Source organism: Sebastes umbrosus, chromosome 4 (genome assembly GCF_015220745.1).
Source record: "Sebastes umbrosus isolate fSebUmb1 chromosome 4, fSebUmb1.pri, whole genome shotgun sequence".
Lineage (NCBI taxonomy): Eukaryota > Metazoa > Chordata > Actinopteri > Perciformes > Sebastidae > Sebastes > Sebastes umbrosus.
The window spans coordinates 21,850,164-21,873,263 of record NC_051272.1 but is presented as its reverse complement, the minus strand read 5'-3'; the positions used below and the strand labels follow the sequence as shown (position 1 = coordinate 21,873,263).

The 23,100-nt window shown below is 41.6% G+C and overlaps 1 protein-coding gene across 17 annotated transcripts in view; it reads right to left on the bottom strand.

Annotated features, from left to right (window-relative positions):
* The window catches only part of LOC119487470 (neuronal cell adhesion molecule-like), a 97,856-nt gene extending 76,705 nt beyond the window's left edge, over positions 1-21,151 (bottom strand). For 15 of the 17 annotated variants that reach the window (XM_037768365.1, XM_037768362.1, XM_037768370.1 and 12 more), the window contains exon 1: positions 20,959-21,149. The gene's annotated coding sequence lies outside the window, so the exon portion shown is untranslated. Of the gene's footprint in view, positions 1-20,958 lie in introns of all 17 variants that reach the window. The other 2 variants (XM_037768374.1, XM_037768381.1) reach the window with 2 other exon arrangements.
* Positions 21,152-23,100: the final 1,949 nt, after the last annotated feature.

Here is a 23,100-nt window from a genome sequence, read left to right as displayed (position 1 = left end):
TTCATGGTGAGAATAAATTGGAGATACAAGCTCAAAATACAAGCATCCATGAAAAATACTCTTGCAGCTCAAATGGCTCCTGGATTCAAATGAACACTTAATGGATTCTAATGCTCTCCTTTAAATGTGTTCAACCAACTTTGGTATTTACAGTGGAAAAGCTCCTGTATTGATCAAACGGGCCATTAGCACTTTGAACCGGGTCTTTATTGGAGACACTTAAAGTGGATTCCCTTAAAATGTTTTGAGAAAATGTATCTCCGGCTCTACAGGCACGGGATAATGCACTCATTGTGAATACATGTATTCCATTAGGCTCAGGACAACGTGAAAATGATCAGTAATGCAAACATAAACAAGAATGGCTGACCTTGGAGAGTACAATCTAAATATTCTTACTCATATAATGCAGTGCGCTGTTGTTCCAAGTGGATTCTTAAGAGGGAAGTTTCTTGAGTCTAGTAATTTATTCACTTGGATGTCGAGCACAGGAGGGGGCAGGAATTTTGAGGAGTGTGTAACAATTGGGCTTTTCTTTCCCCGAATCTGCATAATTATTGAGGTTAATTCAACGCAGGGCTTGTGCACCATTGTCTTTGAATGTGGCTGCCGCTGCTTAAATGAATAAATTAGTAACAAAACGAAGCTGACAGACAAGCTCAGCCTGAATGCACCATGTCAGAGAAACTGGCTCCAAAGATAAGAAGAAGCTGCAAGAAAATGCCTTCACTTGATTTGCTGCAGACAACAGCCTTGTCATTTACAGGCATTTGGGCCTGAGTTTTCTCACTGATATGATTTCTCCATGCTCAGTTATTCCCGACCACGACGAATCTCACACAGCTTCCACTGTGTGTGTGTGTGTGTGTGTTTGTGTGTGTTTGTGTGTGTGTTAGTCTGTGTGGTCTGTGTTCCCTCTGCTTCATTCTTGATAAGCAAAACTAACATTGCTGCAGTTGTGACAAGACACCTTGTACTCTTCAGGGAAATGATACAGTGAAATGGGACAGATGCTCGCTTCTGAATTAACTTAGATGACAGCATAGACAGCTGTATAATAAGAAAAGTGATGGAATGGGTATTTTGGGTGAATAGATCAACATTTTTTAATTCAAAAATTGGCTGGCGGGGATTCGTTGTGAGCTGAATGTACTGACAGCATGGTTAAAAGTGTTTTTACACTTATTTATCCACAGCAGATGTCCTTTATGGGCAGAGAAATAGCACATTGGTATGCAAGAAACTGCTCTCAAAGATGCTGTGTAGCATATAGAAAGGAATGGGATGTTTTGCAACAGAGGGCTTGACACAAATTGCCCTTTTACTGCTCTGAAAACTGACTGAAATACTGCATAAAAGGCAATGAATCACAAATTTAAAAAAAAAACATAAGGAAATGTTAAGCTATCACCAAAGTTATTACAAGTAATCCTGCGGGGAATATAAATATTTGTACCAAATTTCACGGCAATCTATCCAATAGTTGGCAAGATACTTCACTCAAACGTCAACCTCATGATGGAGCAGCCCGAGCTCATTCCCAGGGCGTTAAATACCGAGGTTTTGTCATGGTCGTCGGCATGTGATTCTGCCGCAAGCCACCCTTTAGCGCCGGTATGAGACACAGCAGGATTTCCACACTGTAACCATAATGTAAACCCATCCGTGGCAACAGTAAACACTCAGAGGAAAGTGTGCTGGGAGTGTGGTGACGTAGTTTAAAGAGCAAAAAAACACACACCAGGCGGGCGGGAGGGGAGGCTTTCATCCAGGAGACCTCTGTTTGTGTCCCTGTTTCATGTTACAATCCGCTGTTCGTTCATATACCGTGTTCACAATGTTCGGTTTCATTTTCACTTTACAAACGTAGTAGTTTTAAGCCCAACCATGTAGTTTTTTTCTAAACCTAACAAGTTTTTTTGTTGCCTAATCCTAAAGTGACGCCAAGGGGCGTGACAAAGCGGCAGTATGTGAAAATCACCAAAGTCAGAGGTCTTCATCCTCAGGAGACCATGAATGTCTGTACAAACCTTCATGGCAATCTATCCATAAGTTGTTGAAATATTTCAGACTGGACCAAAGTGGTGGACCAACCAACCAATAGACATTGCCGCTCTGTCGCTACTTTGGCAAAAAAAAAAGCATTTGTAGCTATACCTACGAAAAGTAACACAGTGTAATTTGTATATATCCCTCAAAATCCATTTCTACGAAATCCACGTAATCGTGAAACAGGAAGTATAAAGAGCAACAAATGCCGCTCAGGGAGGAGGTCGGGGTTAATGGGTGGGTCGAAAAACACAGACCTTCGCCCAGGAGACCGGTGTTCATACCCCTTGTGAAACCAGAAGTCAACGTTGATTTATTTGTCAAGTAACTTCCGTACTTAAGTTACGCCACTTCTTGTGTTATTTTAACCCCAAACTATGATCTTTTACTAAACATAATTAAGTATTTTTGTTGCCTAAACCTAATCAAGTTGTTTCCTTTGAAGACGGAAGTCTATTCTGAAAAGACTGTACGCATGTAACAAGCGGAAATTGACACGTAAGTCACATGTTGCTCGACATCCGTAAGAAAAAGCAAAAAAAATTAGGCATAGCTTTTCGTAAGATATCATACGAAACGTTGTATGACGATACGTTGTATGACGATACGTTGTATGACGATACGTTGAAAAAAACGGATGCAAAGCTTTCCTCAAACATTTTCTAACTAGAGGCAGCAAGACTGTTTTCTCAGTGAGTTCAGCTGCACATTCACCCAACACTGCTGTGCTACTGTATCAACCCGCCGCACAGAAAGAAATCTAATTATACAATTGGTTTATACACCCACAGTCACTTCCTTATTTCCCATAGTGACATCCTTCTTCTGAAGTGGGACTAGAGTTTGGTTAATGCACTTAAACGCGTCCCCCGTCTGGGCTTTTATGTGTGCGATGCTGCTTTTATTTCTCCAGGCTCTTGACATGATAGAAATGTGTCCTTGACATGACTGATGGTCAGTTGAGGATCGGAGACCTCGGAGAGCTCTTGTCAGGGAGGGTGAGCCCTCTGAGAGGCCGGGGGGCCAAGGGGATCTTATGGCACTTTTCTACCAAGCAGTTCAGTTTGTTACACATTAGAATGGTTATTTTTGCGTTTCCATTAGCAAAGTTGTGGACAGTACCAATAGAACCACTCCATATTTGGTGCCACCTCGGTCGAGGTTCCAAGCGGACTGGGCCGATACTAGAAGGTGGACTGAAGATTACTAATTGGTCAGAGAGAATCACTAGAGTCGCTAACACGACATGGGACATCCTGTACAAACCCATGATTTTTAAATAGCCAAGCTGCCGACAATAACAATTTTTAAACCCAGATTTTAAAAAATGTCAGCTCGCAAAACGACACCGTAAACTACGCCGTGTGATTGACAAAGTGCAGACGTTCCTCTGTTTGGTTACTGTTTAAATGATTCAGTGAGTGTCCCATTGAAGATGATGTCAAAGCAGATTAATGTGCCGCCGCTACAGCGATCAGCTGAGAATCCTGTCCAAACTGAGGGGGTACTATCCGCAGTGGAAACACGGCTAGAAAAAAGAACCTCGTATCAAAAGTGAGTCGAGTCGAGTAGGGCTGACCTGAATGCATCAAAGCTTCGATCATTGCCATGGTAATGGACCTCCAAATCAGTATATAAGTATGAAATAATAAAGTATAAATCCCCAAATAGCCCATGAAATAAGGAATAAATCCATATCATTCACATTCAACATTAATAATTATTAGTTGTTCTCAGATGGATATCGCTGTTTGTTGTGGGTAGAGGTGCAAGTGAGTACAGTAGAGCGGCAGCGGCGCTGTCCTGGGCACCCAAACGAGGGAGATGGAGGCAGATCGAACATGTCAGCCTTCTGCGCCGCGCCGCGAAGCTTACAAATACATTTGAATATTTCTCACCAAAGCTTTGAAGCCCAAAAAATGGTATTCGGGAAAGCTCTAGAGTCGAGTCGAGCAGAGCCGTACCATGCAGTGGAAACACGGCTTTAGCTTCAGGAGGATGTCTGAGTGCTGCCTGTCGCCAGAGGGTCCTTCTTGGGCCTGAAATCACGTCTGGGGTGGGGAACAGTCTGGCTGTGAAGGGTGACTGACCAACCAGCCTGTCTGACCGGGTACCTCTGGCCTTTCAAGGTCCCTCTTTGCTTGAGTGCTCAATTAGTGACTAAGAGCCTTGCTGACAGACTACCAGTAAGTCCAGCGGCAGTGCTGGTTCAACACTGCTTTAGTTGTTTTCTACAAGGGGTGGTGGTGGTGGTGAAGAGGAGGGAGGGGGGGGGACTACATCATACAACAAGGCCTGAGGGCAGACATCTCAGAACAAGGGGGAGCCTCTTCAACTCACAGACAACAAACAGGAAGACAAGAGAAGACAGGTACTAGTCACACAAAGGAGGCTAATCATTTAACTGCAGGGCTTTTCAGTTCCGCCGGTTAAGCCTCTGTAGTCAAGCGGTTTTCACTTCACTTCTTTAGTTCTTCATTTGTTGACTTTTAGTGAAAGAGGTCTTAAAAGATCTAATCAGTGTCCTCATCCAGAGGACACCTGCCGCAGCTGTATCAAGCCGCAGCAGGTCAGGGATGAGAAAGCCACTAACATTATTTTTATCGCACTAAATCATTTGGAGGATAATCTTTTCTTTTAGGCGGACAAACACTGCAAGTTTCCTGCCTATTTATCGGTTGTGGGTGTAACTGCTGACAAGCTCATTTGATGTCACAGTAATCTCTGTATTCTAGTAAGTATAAAAAAAAGTCCCGGCCTTGGAAGAATAGCCTGGATCAGCACTTTATACCGCATTTCCTCTCTCTCTATGCAGTGATCACAATGCCAGTTAAAGCAGCCTGCTCTTTTCTCTTCCAGTGTGTACTCATTATAGAGTGGCAAGTCAAAAAGCCCCACACAGTGGTAGGCATCCTGATCCCAGTGTGCCTTTCACATGGTAAACAGTTTCAGATGGGCCCAGCATTGTGCTGCTATAATACAGCATCTGCTTTATGGCACGGAAAAAAAATGCATTGTCACATAGCGGCAGTGAAAGAGCCATTGAAGGACAGCCAGGACTTCTCCCCAATGCTGAGGCTGTGACCGTGACACAGGCTGGTGGGTGGTGGTCAAACGACCTGCATACTACTCTGACAGTGACGACGGCCAGGAAATGAAACACAGGTGCACAAGAGTCAAGTCACGGAGAAACTTGGCCAAGTTTGAGAACAGAAGCCGGTGCTGCAAAAACGAGTCGATATACCGCATAACTTCAGTGGAGCTAAATAGTCTCCAATGAGGCTTTGTATCCGGTCTCAATGCAGCAGCGTAGCGGGTCAGAATGCTGCAGTGAGCACTGGAGCTTGGCCAGGTGGGAATGAGACACGATGCAGACAGAAGATGCCCCTTATTCCTTCACTCTCCATTAAACATTTAGTGCTGCACTCGGCACAGCTGAGAGCCGCCACAGTGTGAGTCTATGTGTGAAAAACATCTCAGCATCGCAGAAGTGTTCATTTATGCCTCATCTACCAACACCCAAACACTATCAGGATTCATAAAGCACAATGCACTATTCTGTGTGATGTTTTGCTGCAGTTTTATTTGGGTTTTTCCTCTAATGAAGCTTAGTTCTGAGAAGGAGACGGGGTGAAGGAAGCCGAGGAGAAACTGCATGAAGATATTTAAATTAGGGATTATGGATTAATAAAATGGTATCTTGTGTTATATTTAATCCTCACACTTCCATATCTTGGGTCAGAAGGGTTAGGCTAATCATAGAGATCCATGTTTAAGGCTGGGCAAATGTCACACTTACAATTATCTGATCAGTTCAGTGACGCCATGAGAGCCAAGACAAAGATGGAATAAATCCTCCACTTGAAGCTAAAATTAAACTTGACTGTTGTCGAGTTTGTGTGCTCTCTGCAGTCGCTGACCGTACTCAGCCAAAGATTGTTTGTGTGGGAAGAACCTCTACTCAGTAACAACGATGTAAACTGTGTTTCTTTACCATAGACTGTATAAGAAGTGGACGTAGTCACTGTGACATCACTCATTGGTTTGTGGACTGCTGTTTTGAAGCCTCGAGTTCGGCATTTTGGCCGTCGCCATCTTGTTTTTTTTCAACCAGAAGTGACACGAGAGGGTGGAGCTAAGAACAGTCGAACGCTGAATAAGACATTTTCAGGCGACCGAAATGTTATTTGTGTCATGAACTGAAAACACACGGTGAAAGGGTTAAAGTTGTAAGACGAAAACGCAGGCCACACCCAGACCGGACAACGCCAACGACCATAATTTACTAAATGAACATCATGATGTATTGAAGAAGACTTGAAACTAGAGATTGAGACCATAAACTCATGTTTACAATGTTTACTGAGGTAATAAATCAAGTGAGAAGTAGGCTCATTTTCTCATAGACTTCTATACAATCAGACTTCTTTTTGCAACCAGAGGAGTCGCCCCCTGCTGGCTGTTAGAAAGAATACAAGTTTAAGGCACTTCAACATAGGCTTCACTTTTCAGACCCGAAGGTAGCCCCCTGGTTACAACAAATCCAAAAGAGTGATACGTCTTCTCTCACGCAGATCGTGTCACGTCAATTTCAGGAGTTGCATTCTCCCTGTTAAACTTTTCATGAAACAGGACCTCCAGTATTTGGATCAAGTAGCTTGTGAAAAACAAAGTGTGTCAGATTAAGTAGGCTACCGCTTTTATTTCAATGTGTCAGATACATAATTAATCAACATTTAAGTAAATAAAAGGATTGGATCAGATCAGGATAGGGACAAAAAAAACTTGATTTAGAGAAAAGTGATTTATTTACTTGCTTGCTTGCTTGCGGGGACAGTGCACATCATTATCCCTGTCAGACTGCATTTACAATGATCAACATCACAGTAAACATGTGTGAGTCAAAAGGCTCATTTTCAACTGTTGTCCCTTGGCCAAATGTTAAATTAGCCATTAAAATAACAATAAAGCCAACGACATGTAAAATCATAACAGGAGAAAGCAGACAAAACATTAGGGAATATGGAACGCAAGAAATTAATACATAACAAAAACATTATAAGCTGACAATCAACATACATGTATGATCACATAACATCCCAGAGGACAAAGGTAAAACAATCAAGCAGTAGTATGAAAAGGACACAATCTGACAAACAGACGCCAAGCAAATGAGAACAGACAAGGAAAGCAGGCTGTAACTAGGTATGGTGGTATATTTGGTTGATTTTAAAGCAAGTTGGAAGATTATATGCAAAATAATGGTAAGTAATGGAGATACAATGGAGATTTCTTTAGTCAAATAGTCATTTTTTATGCTTTTTCATGCTGAATGATTTACTTCCAAGAAACTTATGCACGTCTCTGGTAAACACAAGATTTAAAGTGGTGCTTTGAGATTCCTTGAGGAGGAACTCAGTTTTACAGATTTGTCTATCAAATCAACTAATCAATTAGTCAACTAAGAATTTCTTTGGTCGAGGACAGCCCTAATTATTTTATCCACAACAATCTCAAATGAACCTTTAAGCTCAATTTTATCAATTGATATTTAATATTCCCGTTTTTTTTATTTATTTTTTTTATTTAAGGTTAAAGGAATACATACACATACTTGTAAAGGGACATACAGACAGCAACATATATAAACAAAAAATAATAATATTAATTAATATTCCCATATTAAATGGCCAGCCAACACCAACAAATGTCTAGTCCAATTTAAGAAGCCAATTCTGGCAAACATCCAAGTTAAAATGGAAAACTCCAACACAGTTTCTCTGCCCTATTACCATATCAAGCACATGCCAGAGATTCTGCTAATTTTAGCATTACAAAACACAGATATGTTGAGGTTGCTCCAGTTTGAATTCACAGAGGCCCAGTGGTGAATGAAGGAGGTTAGGCATGCAATTGTCCAATGTTATGTAAAAGAGGCACTTTTATACCATTTTACCATGTCTGATGTGAAAAGAGAAGTGTTGTGTCAATCAAAGTGAAGTGCTATGACGAGCCGTCCCGGGTGGTTTCTCTGTGGCCACCTACTCCATTATGCTTCAATTCCACACAATATGAGTCACAGGGATAGAAAAAGGGATGCTTTCACAAGATATTATGGGTAAAAATGGACCTCCATCATAGCGGCGCATTAGATCAGTAGTAGGTTTTATTCAAACCATCTCTTTTCATTCTTTAAACCAGCCATTTGGAAGGAATTAATTCAACAGGGCTGTCAAGGACGCGGCCCTGCCACTGCTGCCAGCGCTCCGCTTCCACTCAAAAATTCATATCCAAAGTCCCATTTCGGTTGAATCACAGCTTAGATAAACAGAGCGAGTGAAATAAATTCGGGGACTTTTGTTTTGACGCATATTTAGCTCTCATTCTGGCTGCATTTTGATGCCAGGCTGGGAAAAACAACAAACAATCGAATCCCGTGGGAAGGCAAGAAGAGGTGACGAGCAACTTTTTAACTTTTGTGGTGTTATTGTCCAAGTAGAGTCATTGATATAGTGATAATAGAAAACCTGAACCCATATTCACATGGGTCAGTGATACCTCGGAGACATGGGGAGAGGACATATCCTCAGGCCTCCTGCAGGTGCATTGTTTCCAGGATCAAAAGAAAAGAGCCATATTTCAGACTTGTCTGCATCCTGGTGAGAGGGAGAGCACGTCCTGGTCACTGGCTCTTCCCCGTCTCATCACCCCATCCTGACCCCCTCACCCTCCTCACCTCTTCCTCTCTTCATCCCTACTTCCTTTAGGAGAACACCTGATCAATAGCGGCCTCCTGTTGTGAGTCAATTCTCCTCACAAACGGACTGTTTTCAAGGACTGTTAAAAAAAGCAATGACCACAGTAAACATGTACTTTCACTCAACAGACACTAAAACAAAAAAGAGTGAATGCAAAGCAAACCCTAAACTCAAGAGTGTATATCCAACCCACATCCTAAAGTTGGGACAAAAGGAAAAGAGACTTTGCAGGGTTTTATTTTGTCTCAAAAAGGCAGATTTGAGGAGGAGGAGGAGGATGAGGAGATGGGGGGTTTAAATGCTTTTTCAAAGCATGTTTTCTGTTCTCGTTTCCACCCATGCAGACACACTCCTAATTTGACTTCAAAGCGTGGGGGATTGTGAGCTGTAACTCTGCATGAAATCAGTTTTTCTATCATTATCTCTCCAAAACACGCTGATGTTACTGTAGCTATATGCTATTTCCTGCTGTGGTATTGAACATTAACACAGACTGATTGATTTCAACTTTATTTACCTGATATGTCTCACTGCTTCCAGGATGATGTGACTAACATACTACTGAGCCGGTGGCGACGACAGCCATCTCTGCAGTTGGGTTGGTAGGTTTGCAAGGATTTCATCATGAACCCCCACCGATAGTCAGCCCCAGCTTCAGATTATGGGAGTCTAGTTATCACCCTCTCCCAGGGTTGGGTTTTGGGTGCAGGGCCAGGGTAATCCTGGGGAGTTTGACTTGGGACGCCGAAGGCTTAATTAGATTTTTTTTCACTACCGATGACCGTGGAGAATCCAATCAGTCCGACCTCCTTGTAGTTCCCCTATCCTGGTCTGATTAGGCACTATATCAGTGAACAACGCCTACGTTTAAAGACAACGTTGGAAACAGGGAAATCTATAAATTCATAAAATATGCATGGATATAATGAATGCTACTAGTTTGCCTGAGGCCTTACCCTGGATAAGACAGTGTATGTAAGATCCCACAATTATAATAACATAACATGGACCCAGATGATTATATGGACATTTTTGGGGTAACAACATGTGAAATAAGATGATGTTTTCTCTCAAATTCCCAAATGAGTCATACGGCTAAATGTCCTTTTAACAAACCAAGTGAAAGGGAAGAAAGAAAAGGGAAAGAAAATATGGAAACGCTTCTTTCATCATGACCATGGATGTATAATAAGACCTGGATATGGCACCGCTGCTCAGCCTTGCTTCCAATTTTTCCCCAGTGGCCACTCGCGGTATTGCAGCAAAAAATCCCCCTGCAGCCCAAAAAGCTTTTTCCCCAGAGACCACCATTGTAAAAGAGACGTCTGTAAAACTGTTGACTGCAAACAAGGTCAATTATTATTTGCTGTATACTAACTGCTAGGGTGATTTTGTTAGACTTATTTATGCCACAGCCAAAATTATCCAAAAATTAAAAAAACAAAAATGTCCCTCGTGAGGCACAAGGGTTAATAAAGAATTGACAAAAAAATCTCTGATGGACAAGTAGCTGTGTAGCAACTGTATATATAAAATATATTCAGAGTGATACATATATAGAAGGAAGAGGTCAGAAAGGAAAGGAAATGCTCAGAGGAACAGAGAGATTCAGAGACAGACAGAGGTAGAGATCAGTACATAATCTGCTCTCAGGGCAGCGACTGCTCCTTTATTTAAATCACATGGCTACAAACTGAGATTATAAAACAGGTTTTAGTAATTCCATAAGCGCCGTGCATATCAGGATCTGTCAAGCTGGCTTTGGAAAGGAAACTACAATCTTAATTATTATCATTCAATCAAGAGGAGCTGAGATTTTTACTGAGATATCAGTTTTAACAATTATGTAAAAGCCTCAGATGTGCACTTAAGTTTAGCTGAGAAAGCTGACAGAATGCATATAACCCCAGAGCAAGTACAGCAGCACAATGCAGCCCCTCTGTATATTAACAATTTCATCTATTATTCCACACCAATCACATTTCATGAAAGCGGCGCTGAACATCTAAAGAGTGCCCTGTGACTCTAAGCTGAGCCGTCTACATACCACGAAATGTCAACTACAATCAAGATACTGACTCCAAAAGCAGGAGCTATATGAATTCCACCTCAGTGACACATCACAAATGACCAGTGAGTGAAAGTGTCCTATTTTTCTCTCACAGGATCTGTGGAGGCGTGCTCTCTGTCACGCAGTAAACCCTTTGAGTAACATGTCCACCATGGCTCCTCTCATACAGAGACGTGGTCATTGTGACTTGGGCCCTGAGAGGCCTAAAACCAGCCAACCTTGAAGACCCGAGCATTAGGTCGGCTTCAGACCAGGATCTTTTCAACCTCTGCCAGAACAATGCCAACTAAAATCAATATAAGGAATGTCATTCATCGCCAAGATCCAAATATACAATGGTGTGATTGTGTGATAAAATATACAGGAAATGGAGCACATGGACGATTTCTGCTTCTGAAACTGAAATTTTAAGTGTCATTTCTGCGCTGAGAGACTCTAGCCTCTTAACACCATGGGGCTTTGGCTATAAACCATAGCACACTGACAAAGACTCATTGATATTTCCACATAGACAGAGAGGCAAACACAGAGCTGAAAAAGCCCAGTGTTGGCCCAGACAGCTCTCAGCCACACTAGACGTTTGATTGGGTTATCAGGCCAGCCAGCCTCAGAGGAGATCCTGATAAATGAAGTTGCCATTTGTCCATCTTCCTCTCCTCACAGCAAGGAATTATCTCAGTGACAATTACAGCTTCCAGCTCCTAAAGACGCCCAGCGCTGAGAAACCAGCAAAGGACTGACCGCAAGGAGATTATACTGATTGCTATTCCATTGCCCGCAATTGATCCTAAATTGCTTTGGCACAGGGTCAGCTCCATGGTGGACGTCCTTGGGTTTTTGTTAATAAATCAAATTTACAAGCAATTTTCCTCTAAAAAAAAAATGATGTATAACGGGAATACTGATATCAGTTTGGTGATCTGTGTTGTGTGATTACAAGAAACAGAAGGCAAATTCCACATGGCACACAAACAGTATACTGTACAGTATAAATACATATCAGTTAGGCTATTTTTACTGTAGGCCTGTTTGATCAATGCAGATAAACGATATATTATCTCCTAACCCAAGATTTCTAAGGCTATATCATGTAATGATTATTTTCACAACCCAATCTCACGGGAAGGCGCATAAAAAGCACGACATTACAAGGACATTTCGGGCATCATGAGGACGCATTTTAGGCATTTTGTGTGTCATTTACCACGCAATAAAACTACGTTAACATCCTCAGTTAGGTTTAGGCAACAAAACCACTTAGTTAGGTTTAGGGAAACCGTCATAGTTGGGCTTAAAATAAGTGCATAAACTAAGTTAAAGACATACAGAAACAACGTAACAGAAGTATGAAAAACACGTGACAAACAAACATCACTAAAAAACATGTGACAAACGTCACTAATGTAACTTAGATAACAAAACACCGGCCTCGAACACTGCTCTCCTGGTTGAAATTCCTGGATTTACCTCCCTACTCGCCTGCCATAAGTGGTCTTCCTTGCATTTTATTCTATGTCACTAGCTCTAACTGTAGCATATTTACGCGGATGCATTTACATTGCAGTCAGTACAGACTACATGACATACAAATGACAAGCCAAAAGCAAGAAAGGCGTTCTTATTGCACGTTAAATGCCTTACACATTACGTCATTCATATGCCTTGTCATGCGAACAGGCTGATTTTCATCATAGATTCATCTGTTGATTCTTTCACCAATTTTAAAATTAGAAATGAGTGAAAACAAATGTCCAGAGTCCAAGATGATTGATGATCTTTTGTCTGACCAACAGTCAAAAAGCCAAATTCAATTTGCATTTATATAAAACAGAGAAAAGCAGCAAATCCTCACATTTGAGAAGCTGGAACCAACAAATGATTGACATTTTTACTTGATAAATGTGATGTTTGTTGATCAACTGAACAGATCAATTAACTACAGCTGTAACAATTAATCGAGTAGTTGTCAACTATTAAATTAATCGCCAACTATTTTAATAATTGATGAATTGGTTTGAGTAATTTTTTTAAGAAGAAAAAAGTCAAACTTCTCTGATTTCAGCTTTTTAGATGTGAATATTTTCTGGTTTCTTTACTCCTCTATGACAGTAAACTGAATATCTTTGAGTTGTGGACAAAACAAGACCTTTGAGGACGTCATCTTAGGCTCTGGGAAACACTGTTCAACATTTTTTATAATTTTCTGACATTTTATAGATCAAACAACTAATCGATTAATCGAGGAAATATTTGACAGATTAATCGACAATGAAAATATCATTAGTTGCAGCCCCACAATTGACCGATTTCCCAGCTAAAGATTTTGAATACTAAATAAATGAGACTAAACAGTGATGTTACAATGGCTCCCAACTCTTCCCAGTGATACACATCAGCCTGGCAGAGTCACTCAGTCTATTGGCAAACATGTCTGATGCTCTTTGTTGTGTCAATGGTAACTATTGGCCTGGTCCGCTTTCCACATGTGATCTCTGGACGGCTCAGCTGATTGGTGTAAAGGAAGGAAAAGGGATCAGGTGTGACAGCGGCACCACATTTTATGATTCTAATGGTTTTCTGACCTCAATCTTCCCTAATCATTTTGAAGCCCTGGACAAAGATTATCTGAGTATAGATTATGTTTTTTACAACACACGTGGCACCGGGACAAAACCATCAACAACAAAGCAACCCAAGCCAGCATTGTATTTTGTGCTTTTGATATCCCAAAGGACATGTGCATTTATCTTCTGCTGAATGGAGGAATCTCACATCTACACTTAGGATTTGTTTACCATCCCATTCCTTTGTCTCCCCCCGGGAGAATTTTTTTCCCAGGATTCCTGTGGCTGTGTTTGGGGGTTTAAGAGATGAAAAAGAGGGAAAGAAAAGCCCATTGGTCTCAGCGCCACAGAAACAGCATCTAGAGCCAAGCTGTCATCCCACTTGGATTAAGGGCCCTTCAGTGGAGGCTGCTGAACTGCTAACATGGTGTCTTACCCTCGGCCGGGGTGTGGGAGGGGGTAGAGGGTGGGGCAGAAGGGTGAGGGCATTAGAGGGCCTGGCCTAAATAAGACCTCGAGGTCAGCAAGCCTCCTCAACCATGGAAAAGCCACTTTGTGTCTCCATGTCAACTTTATTCATGAGCTGACAGCAAAGTGTCCCCTTCTTTCCTGTTGATTCAATCACTGTTGCATCATGTGCTGGGGCAACGAAGATAATCTACGCCTTCTTCGCTCCGCTTATCTCTGCAGAACCCCCACTTCTACAAGTTTATAACAACAGGCTGGTGAGAGTGCGGAGGCTTGTGGTGGATTTCTTGGCACTCTTTAAACCTCTAATTTTATAAGCAGAAAAAGAGCGGTGGCGATGTATTTGCTGAGCCATTAGACAACACAAGTGGGCTGCATCGCTGTGCCAACAGAGAGTGGGATGTGCAGCCGAGTTACTCTTAAGCTCTATGCAAATAGGAGGAAGATGGAGGCATTCAAGTGCACTCTTCCTGAATTCTCTGTAATTTTGGCGAGCCTGCACCCTGCCGGTGGAGCGATGCCCACCTCCTGTTGTGTTCCGGACGGGAAAGGGAAGCAGTGGCCCTTGTTATGTGCTGCCACTGGGCCACCGACTACCTCTCCAACATCTGCTGGCCATCCAAAGTTGGCCAGAGCTTCAACGGGGCCCGAGGCTGCCGGTACAGAAAGGACTGCCTCTCCAGTCCTCTTCAGTACGAACAACTGTGTGTTCAAACAGAGGCTCCAACACCAGAGTCTCTATTGTGGATCTCCTCAGGCATAACCCTGCATCACCCCCCTATACTGCAAGAAAAGAGACGAGGACAGCCGCCCCGCCAGTACGGACAGAGAAAACAGACCCCCTTTGTTCCCCCTGCCCCTTCTCAGCGTCGACTGAAGTACATGATCCACCCCTCCTCCCTCCTACAACCATGAAGGCTTCAAAAACACTCCCACTTTTAGTTTTCCCTCCCTCCACTTCTTCTAGTGGGTGGCAGGACCATCTTATGAGCATTCAAAAGACATACCGAACACTCATCTAAAGTCTTCATTTGTTCATATCAAGGCCCTAAAGTCAAGGTTGACTATAGGAGTCAGATCTATTGGTACATGCAGCTAGTTAACCTGTCAGGCAGGCGCTCTACTGGGGGTATAGAGAGGGAACATAAAACCCACAACATTACGTCCCATTACCCATACCTCCCACTTCAAAAGGAGGCTCTATTGCCGTCACTCCCGTGCAGTTGGTTTGGACAGAAAAGAGCATCTCTAAATGCTTTGTTCTCGCTAAGTGGTGTAATAACCTGACACAGGCGATAATAGCGTTCCCTGGGCAACCTTGAATGATTGGGCTTGATGACTGTCATGGTGTAAAGCTCTGGTGTAATGATTCCATCACAGTGGGCCGTCCAGGGACATCCGCAATGACCGCAACTCATCCACCATCTGTCCACATTACCTGCTGCCTAAAAATACAACCTTATGTAACAGTACAGCTCTCCAGCTCATATAAAACAGAACATGTGATTAACAAAGGGCTGCAACTGAAAGCATGTTTCATTATTGATGATTCTGCTCATTATTTACCTGATTTCCCAGAACCCAAGTTGACATATTCAAGTTAAACTAGGGCTGCAACTAACAAATATTTTCATTGTTGATTAATCTGTCAATTATTTTCTCTATTAATCGATTATTTGTTTGGTCTATAAAATGACAGAAAATGTCAATCAGTGTTTCCCAAAGCCCAAGATGTCGTCCTCAAATGTCTTATTTTGTCCACAACTCAAAGATATTCAGTTTACTGTCATAGAGTAAAGAAACCCGAAAATATTCACATTTAAGAAGCTGGAATCAGAGAATTTTGACTTTTTTCCTAAAGAAATGACTCAAACCGTTTAATAGATTATCAAAAAAGGTTGGTGATTAATTTAATAGTTGACAACTAATCAATTAATCATTGCAGCTCTATCAAAAACCCAAATATATTCAGTTTACTATCATAGAGGACTAAAAAAAACAGAAAATATTCAAATTTGAGAAGCTAGAAATAGAGAATTTTGGGCATTTTTGCTTAAAAAAATAACTCAAGCGATTAATCGATGCTCAAAATTGATACATTTTCAATCACTAATTGATTAATCAACAAATTGTTTCAACTGGCCACCGCTCGTAGTGTGAACGTAGCTTTAAACTACCAAATCATTTCAACATAGGGGTGCAATTAATAATTATTTTCATTCAGTTTAGTTGTCTATTATTTTTTGATGAATGTAGTGAGTCTATAAAATGCCAGAAATTGTGAAAAATGCCTGTCACAAGTTCTCAGAATCAAAGGTGACGTCCTCAAAGTGATTGGTTTGTTCGACCAACAGTCACAAACAGCAAGATGGTCAATTTACAATGACACAAAACGGGAAAAAGCAGCAAATCCTCACATTTGAGAAGCTGTAACTGGAGTTTTCTTAATAAATGACCTAAACGATTAATCGATTGATGCTGCTGAATCATTTTCTATTTCGGTTGACCCACAAATCATTTAAGCTATAGCTCAGTATAAATCACTGAAGCTGTTTTGTTGCAGGAGATTAAAAAATAGCAAAGTATCTCCACATCTTTTTATCTAATTACTCAGAAAACCAGTCTCGCCGTGAGCAACACATAAATCATCTAATATCCATTTCCCTTAGTCATCTGTCACCATCCACTCCACACAATAATATAATAGAGGTCTAGTACGTAAACATCAACAGTTGCAGCTGTGTGGAGTGGATTCGCAGGAACGTGTCAATCCCCATTAGAGACCGCTGCCTAACTGAGTGTGAAACTCTAATTGCACCCACCAGCTTGCAACCTCACAGGCCCCACACACAGAGAGAAAGTGTGTGTAATAATGGACATGTATGTCCTTCTTTGCATGTACTCATCTACCCCTGCATACATTTGTCCAAATTACAACCAAGGCAAGTGTTCAAGCAGCCATGAAGCATGGGGGGGGGGACAGCATTCCTTCTGTGGTCCTCTAATGAGGCGCTCATCAGTCCCAAAATGAGACGAACATGCTTGTGACAAGGAGGTCCAGGCGATGTCAGTGTGCTGCGCTGCTGTGTGTGACTGGCCCACTGGGACGAAACACCCACACCGCAGTGACACTAATGGATAGGCATGGGCCTCCATCAGTCCCCGGAGATTTAGCCTCATCACAGCTGAGCAGCACAGCACTCCTATTCACGACGGCTGCTGGATCGTCTCCGCTCAGGGCGAGTACACGTGTCTCCGGGACACAGTCAATCATTCAGTCAATCAGCTGCAGTCACCTGTGATGGGGCCTTATTTAACTGTGTGCCACTCTCAATGAAAAATACATCGCTGCAGCACTTTTTAAAGGACTAAAGTTTTCTTCAACTTGGGCAAAAGTTTTGTAGTTTTGGCAATAACTGCTACCAGTAAAACCCGATGTCATGGGAAGGCGTATGAATGACACCTCATTACAAGAACATTCCATGTGTCACGAGGACGCATTTTAGGCTTTTTGTGTGTCATTTGTACACCACACAACAAAACAAACAGTAACATTTGAGCAGTTCGGGTTTATGCAACAAAACCACTTTGTTAGGTTTAGGAAAAATGTCATGGTGTGGCAAAATAAGTACATAATAATAACTAAATAAAATGCATACGGAAACAACGTAACAGAAGTATGGACGTCACAAACGTAACTAACAAAACAAAACATCAGTCCCCTGGTTAAAAGTCCTGCGTTTGTTGGACCCATCCACCTCCCCTATCGCCCACCATAAGCAGTTTTTCTCACTTTTTATTCTACGTTACTAGCTCTGAGCGTAGCATATTTACACAGATGCGTTTACATTGGACTCAGTATAGACTACATAAACTTATTTGGAAGAGAAAACCAATGCGAACTGTAAAGTTATTGCTCAAACTGTCCGTTGTAAACATCAATCATTGTTAACAGACCAACACACTGGTTGACCTTTGACCTACTGTACTTATTGTAGTTGTACACACACAGTTTTCCTGTGCAATGAAGAATTATTACCAATTTTTTCAGGTGTGTTCATTTGCAGTTTTACCTCCAAATAAAGTGGTTTAGATAATCTGTTGACTTGTTTACAAACTGATAGTCTGATCCAGGGTTGAAACTATTGATAATGTTTCCTTTATCGATTGATCTGTTGACTATAAAAACGTGATTCAAACCGAACCGTGGGCTCTAATTGCTTGATTTATTAGCCCTTCAGTCCAAAACCTAAATATATTCCGTTTACAATCATTTATGTCAAATAAAAGCATACAACTGTAACATTCGAGCAGCTGAAAACAAAGAATTGTTGCCAATTTTGCTTGATTATCAAATCCATTATCAAAATAGCATTTAATCGATTGATTGATAAAAACAAATCATTTCAGCTCGTCTGATTGCTCATTTCTTGCCCTGTTGGATGTCAGTTTTTGACGGTCAAAACTACAAAAGTAACCCAAGTCTTTCAAAGCCATACAACAGAGAGGACTTTGAGTTTCTTCTGTTTAAACTAGCCTACTGTCTACTGACTTTAACTGTCTCCTACTTTGACTTCAATTCATTTTAATATTCGCATCTTTTAAAATTCCTTTCTACGACATCAATGAAGTGCGTCCTTGGTGAATGAATCACCAAATAAAAGCCTCTCGAGTTCAGATCAGTTCCTCTTAGAAATGATGTCATCATCATCATCACCACCACCAGTGAGACAGAACAAGTCTTTCTATCTATGAGACACTTTGTCCCGTCCTGTGGTTGGCGGAGTTCATGATGCCACAGACGGCCGCTCACAGAAGGAGCGTTGATCACTTCTAGCAGAATAGTCTGCGTGTTTCTGCGGCCCACACGGTGAAATTAGTGGCATTTTCCCTCCAACACCCAAGCTTTTCCCATAGCCCCCGCAAGCAGAGCAGAGCTGCCCGCCACTGCATGGTTTTAGGTCAGCAATGTGACTGACTGGTGCTCTCACAATAACTCCGGCCAACGTGTGTCATGATAATCCCTTAGTTATGCAAATCTCCCCGCCTAGTGCCGTTTGCGCTCAGGGTGAAAGTAAAGACGGCAGCACAATGTAGGTCACTATCTCGTCCCGATTCCTCCACAATGGTCAAATGAGTCTGAAATGTGCTGTCAGTAGAGCTCAAGTAGCTGTAGAGTAGTGGCTCTCTTGGCTTAAGCAACATCCTGACGCATCAGATAGGACCGAAGAGACCCTCAGAAGGGATCCGTAAAAGTGGTATCACACGTTTTGCCGCCTGTTTGTGAATTAATGCAAACGAGACATAAGGCAGGGATAGTGGGGATATTGTTATCTTCTTAGACAGATTAACAATAGTCTGCCTGCAGTGAATAAACATTACTAGAAAGTGTGTCAGCCCATTCAGAGAGAAAGTAGGAACACACAATAAAGCAGGGGGTCATTAGCATTGTATTAATATGGCTATCGGAGCAGGCAGAGAAAGTGTGCAGCTGAAGCATGTGTGTGTGTCTGGGGATGAGCGGAGGAAGGGGAGGGGTGCGGGGTTGCATGATGGTGAGCTCCCCCTTGACTGAAGCTTTGACCGAGGGGAGACAGAGGGAGGAGGAGGAGAGAAGGAGGAGGAGGAGGAAGAGGAGGAGGAGGAGGAGGAGGGGAGTCAGCACAGGATTTGGGTGGGAATGTGAGTTGTTTTTTCTCCTCTGTAAAGCAATTGTTTGGCTCGTATGGTAAATGGCATGGGATGTAATGGGTGAATCTCGGGGGGTTATAATCAGATTGAGTGTGATGATGAGGGGAAATTAGACTAAACAAACTGACTGGTCAGTCAAAACAAGACTTGTTGTGTGATATGAAATGTGAAGGGAATTAAATATGTGGGGAGCAAATCAGCTTATAGGACATGACGGATTTTGTGTGTAAGAGGACAGCTATTTCATCAACACAGCAGGACAAAAAAACAACATACAGTATCTATCCATCTGTATCTATCTATCTATCTATCTATCTATCTATCTATTTATTTGCAGTATCTATTCATCTATCTTTCTATCTGTCTATCTATCTACAGTATCTATTTATCTATCTATCTGTCTATCTATCTACAGTATCTATTTATCTATCTATCTGTCTATCTATCTACAGTATCTATTTATCTATCTATCTGTACTTACAGTATCTATCTATCTATCTACAGTATCTATCTATCTATCTACCTACAGTATATATCTACAGTATCTATCTGTCCATCTATCTACAGTATCTATCTATCTACAGTATATATCTATCTATATATATACAGTATCTATCTATCTATCTATCTATCTATCTATCTACAGTATCTATCTATCTATCTACAGTATCTATCTATCTATCTATCTATCTATCTATCTACAGTATCTATCTATCTATCTATCTATCTATCTATCTACAGTATCTATCTATCTATCTACAGTATCTATCTATCTATCTATCTATCTATCTACAGTATCTATCTATCTATCTATCTATCTATCTACAGTATCTATCTATCTATCTACAGTATCTATCTATCTATCTACAGTATCTATCTATCTATCTATCTATCTATCTACAGTATCTATCTATCTATCTACAGTATCTATCTATCTATCTATCTGTACTTACAGTGTGTAATGTGAGCATCATGAAGCAATGGACAGATCATGTCAAAAGGTTCAGATCTGAAGACAAGTGAGAATGATTCATCACAGCATCTTGTGTGTCAAACCTTGATTTGACAGGCAGTATGCACACCTGCACCTGCTCTCACTGATAACCAAGAGCTAACACATATAGCTTAAATGTGTCTTGAACATCATTTTTTATAGAGATTCAGCTTTAAAAAACAACAACCCCCGGTGTCTTTGCATGAGGGAAAGCTGTAAAGAGGACACTGGGAAGCCTCACAGCATCTCCAACTCACTACGGCTGCTGCTGCTGCTCCTCTCTACACAAACTCCTGACAGTGAACTGTACAAGCTGCACACGACACGTGTTTGTTATGAATGGCATCATTTAGCTCACCTTACCTTTATTATCTCCTCCCACGGTGGAGAGAAACACGGAGCCTGTTGTGCGTCTTCGGTCTCCTGCGACGCAGCAGCGATAGATACCGTCTCTGTATTAACGCGGAGTCCCGTTCAGAGCCGAGCCTCTATTGCACTTGTCTCTCCTCTTCCTCAGTCTCTGCTGGTCCTCTCCTCTCCTCTCCTCACACGCAGGCGGGGGCGCGCAGCAGCACTCTGGGTTGTGCGCACGCCCATTGCGCGCTCTGCAGCCGATGTATGGTGGCCTCAAGGTGCATTAAACCATTCCAGCAAATTGTTATCCAAATAGACACGTTAATAGTGCTTTAGCCCCCTACAGGGCTCAACAACAACAGCACAGATGTGGCAACAGCTGGACGAGTTTTGAGGATAAAAACAAGCCAAAAGTTGTCTCTTAATGCTCAGTGATGCCATTTTTTTCTGTTATTTAACAGCAGGGAAGGTGCTTTTTTTTTATTTAGCTGCAGTATTATTGTTGTAAGCATTTAAGCGGACATGCTACAAGCGGGAATAATGTTCAACAAATAATTCCCAACCCTTAAAGGCTTAATAATCCTGCACATTTTCATTAAAGCTGAAGTAGGTAGAAATTATGATTACAATTTTTTGTAAATGTATAAAACGGTCACTATATCCTGACAGTAGTGCATGAGAAAGGTAATCTGAAAAAAAAAATCATGTGCCTCGGTGTCCTCTGGTGTCCTCCGGTGCTACTGATGACATCTGCAAGATTTCACAGACCGGAGGAAAACAAGCAGTAAGAGCCGAGCTGGAGCCTGCCGTCTCTGAGCAGCTGTCAATCATTCGCAAACTCCAATCAAATGGTCAAACTAGGCAGCGCTGATCAAATATGAATCAATATTCTGTTACTGTAGTGCTTATTTCTCACCTCAAATGTTTTCAGAAACATCTTGTTTAGCTGTAAAATGAGAAAATTTGTATCCAGCAGCCATGTTGAGATCAGTTGAGGAAATACCAAGCACCGCCCACCAGCCGGAGCAAACTTTCTCATTTCACAGCTAAACAGTACATAACGTGAGAAATAGGCATTACAGTAACAGAATATTGATTCATAGTTTGAAAATGATTGACAGCTGCCTCCATTGAATGAACAGCGAATAGGAACGCTCTCTCTCTCTCAAATGACCTGTGATTGGCCAACGTTAGATTTTTTAAAGCCTGAAAACAGAGTCATGAGGAGGTGCAGAAGTCTAGTTTTCTCTCAAAACACTTGAATTACAATATGCTGAAAGGTTATTATGGAATTTTTGCCCAATGATGACAAAAACGTTCTGCCTACTGCAGGTTTAAATTTAAGCATTTAAGCGAACATGCTACGAGCAGAAATAATGTTCAACGATGAAGTAATTCCCAGCCTTAAAGGTTTAATAATCCTGTACACTTTCATTAATCAGGCCTGCAGAATGAGTGAGAGGGAATGAAAACAAAAAAATAAAACATCAAATCCACAGACTATTAGTCCAGTATGAGTGCTTCCACCTTTTAGACAGTGAACTTTATTCCAGCTGTTGTGGACCTTAATTGCTTGGAGCCATTTGCATGTGCTGACACACTCCAGCAGTTTGCCCTGAGAGCAGGATTGCACTAATAATCATACAGAGGCCTGCAGTGGGATCAACCAAGACTCATGTGACTTTAAAAGCGACATTTCCTCTTAGTTCAATCTGCTGCCAGCCATGCTCTCTCTTCTCTCAGTGCATGTTACACACATGCATTATCTCAGGCTTAGCAATGGTAGCCATCTGCAGCCAAAGAACCAAACATTGAGAGCAAGTGATGCAGTTATTACTGTGATAAGCCTGGTTTGGCAAGAAGACAAGGTTTCTGGTTTGAGTTGCCATCCAGAGGCTGGTTGACTGAGATTAGCTGAAATTAGGTTGTTGCACGGTTTTGAAGCAAGATGAAAATGGGTTTATAGAGATATAATCATTTGGAATTAAGCCAAAGTGCAGTTCATCATGAGAAGAGCCTAAATAAATTACCTCTTTAAAGGGTAACATCCATGATCCCCCACCCCACACTCATTCATTTCTCTTCACATCTTTATTTATTTGTGAAGTATTTTCTGAGATATTTATATTTTGTGTAAAGGTGACGCGAAAA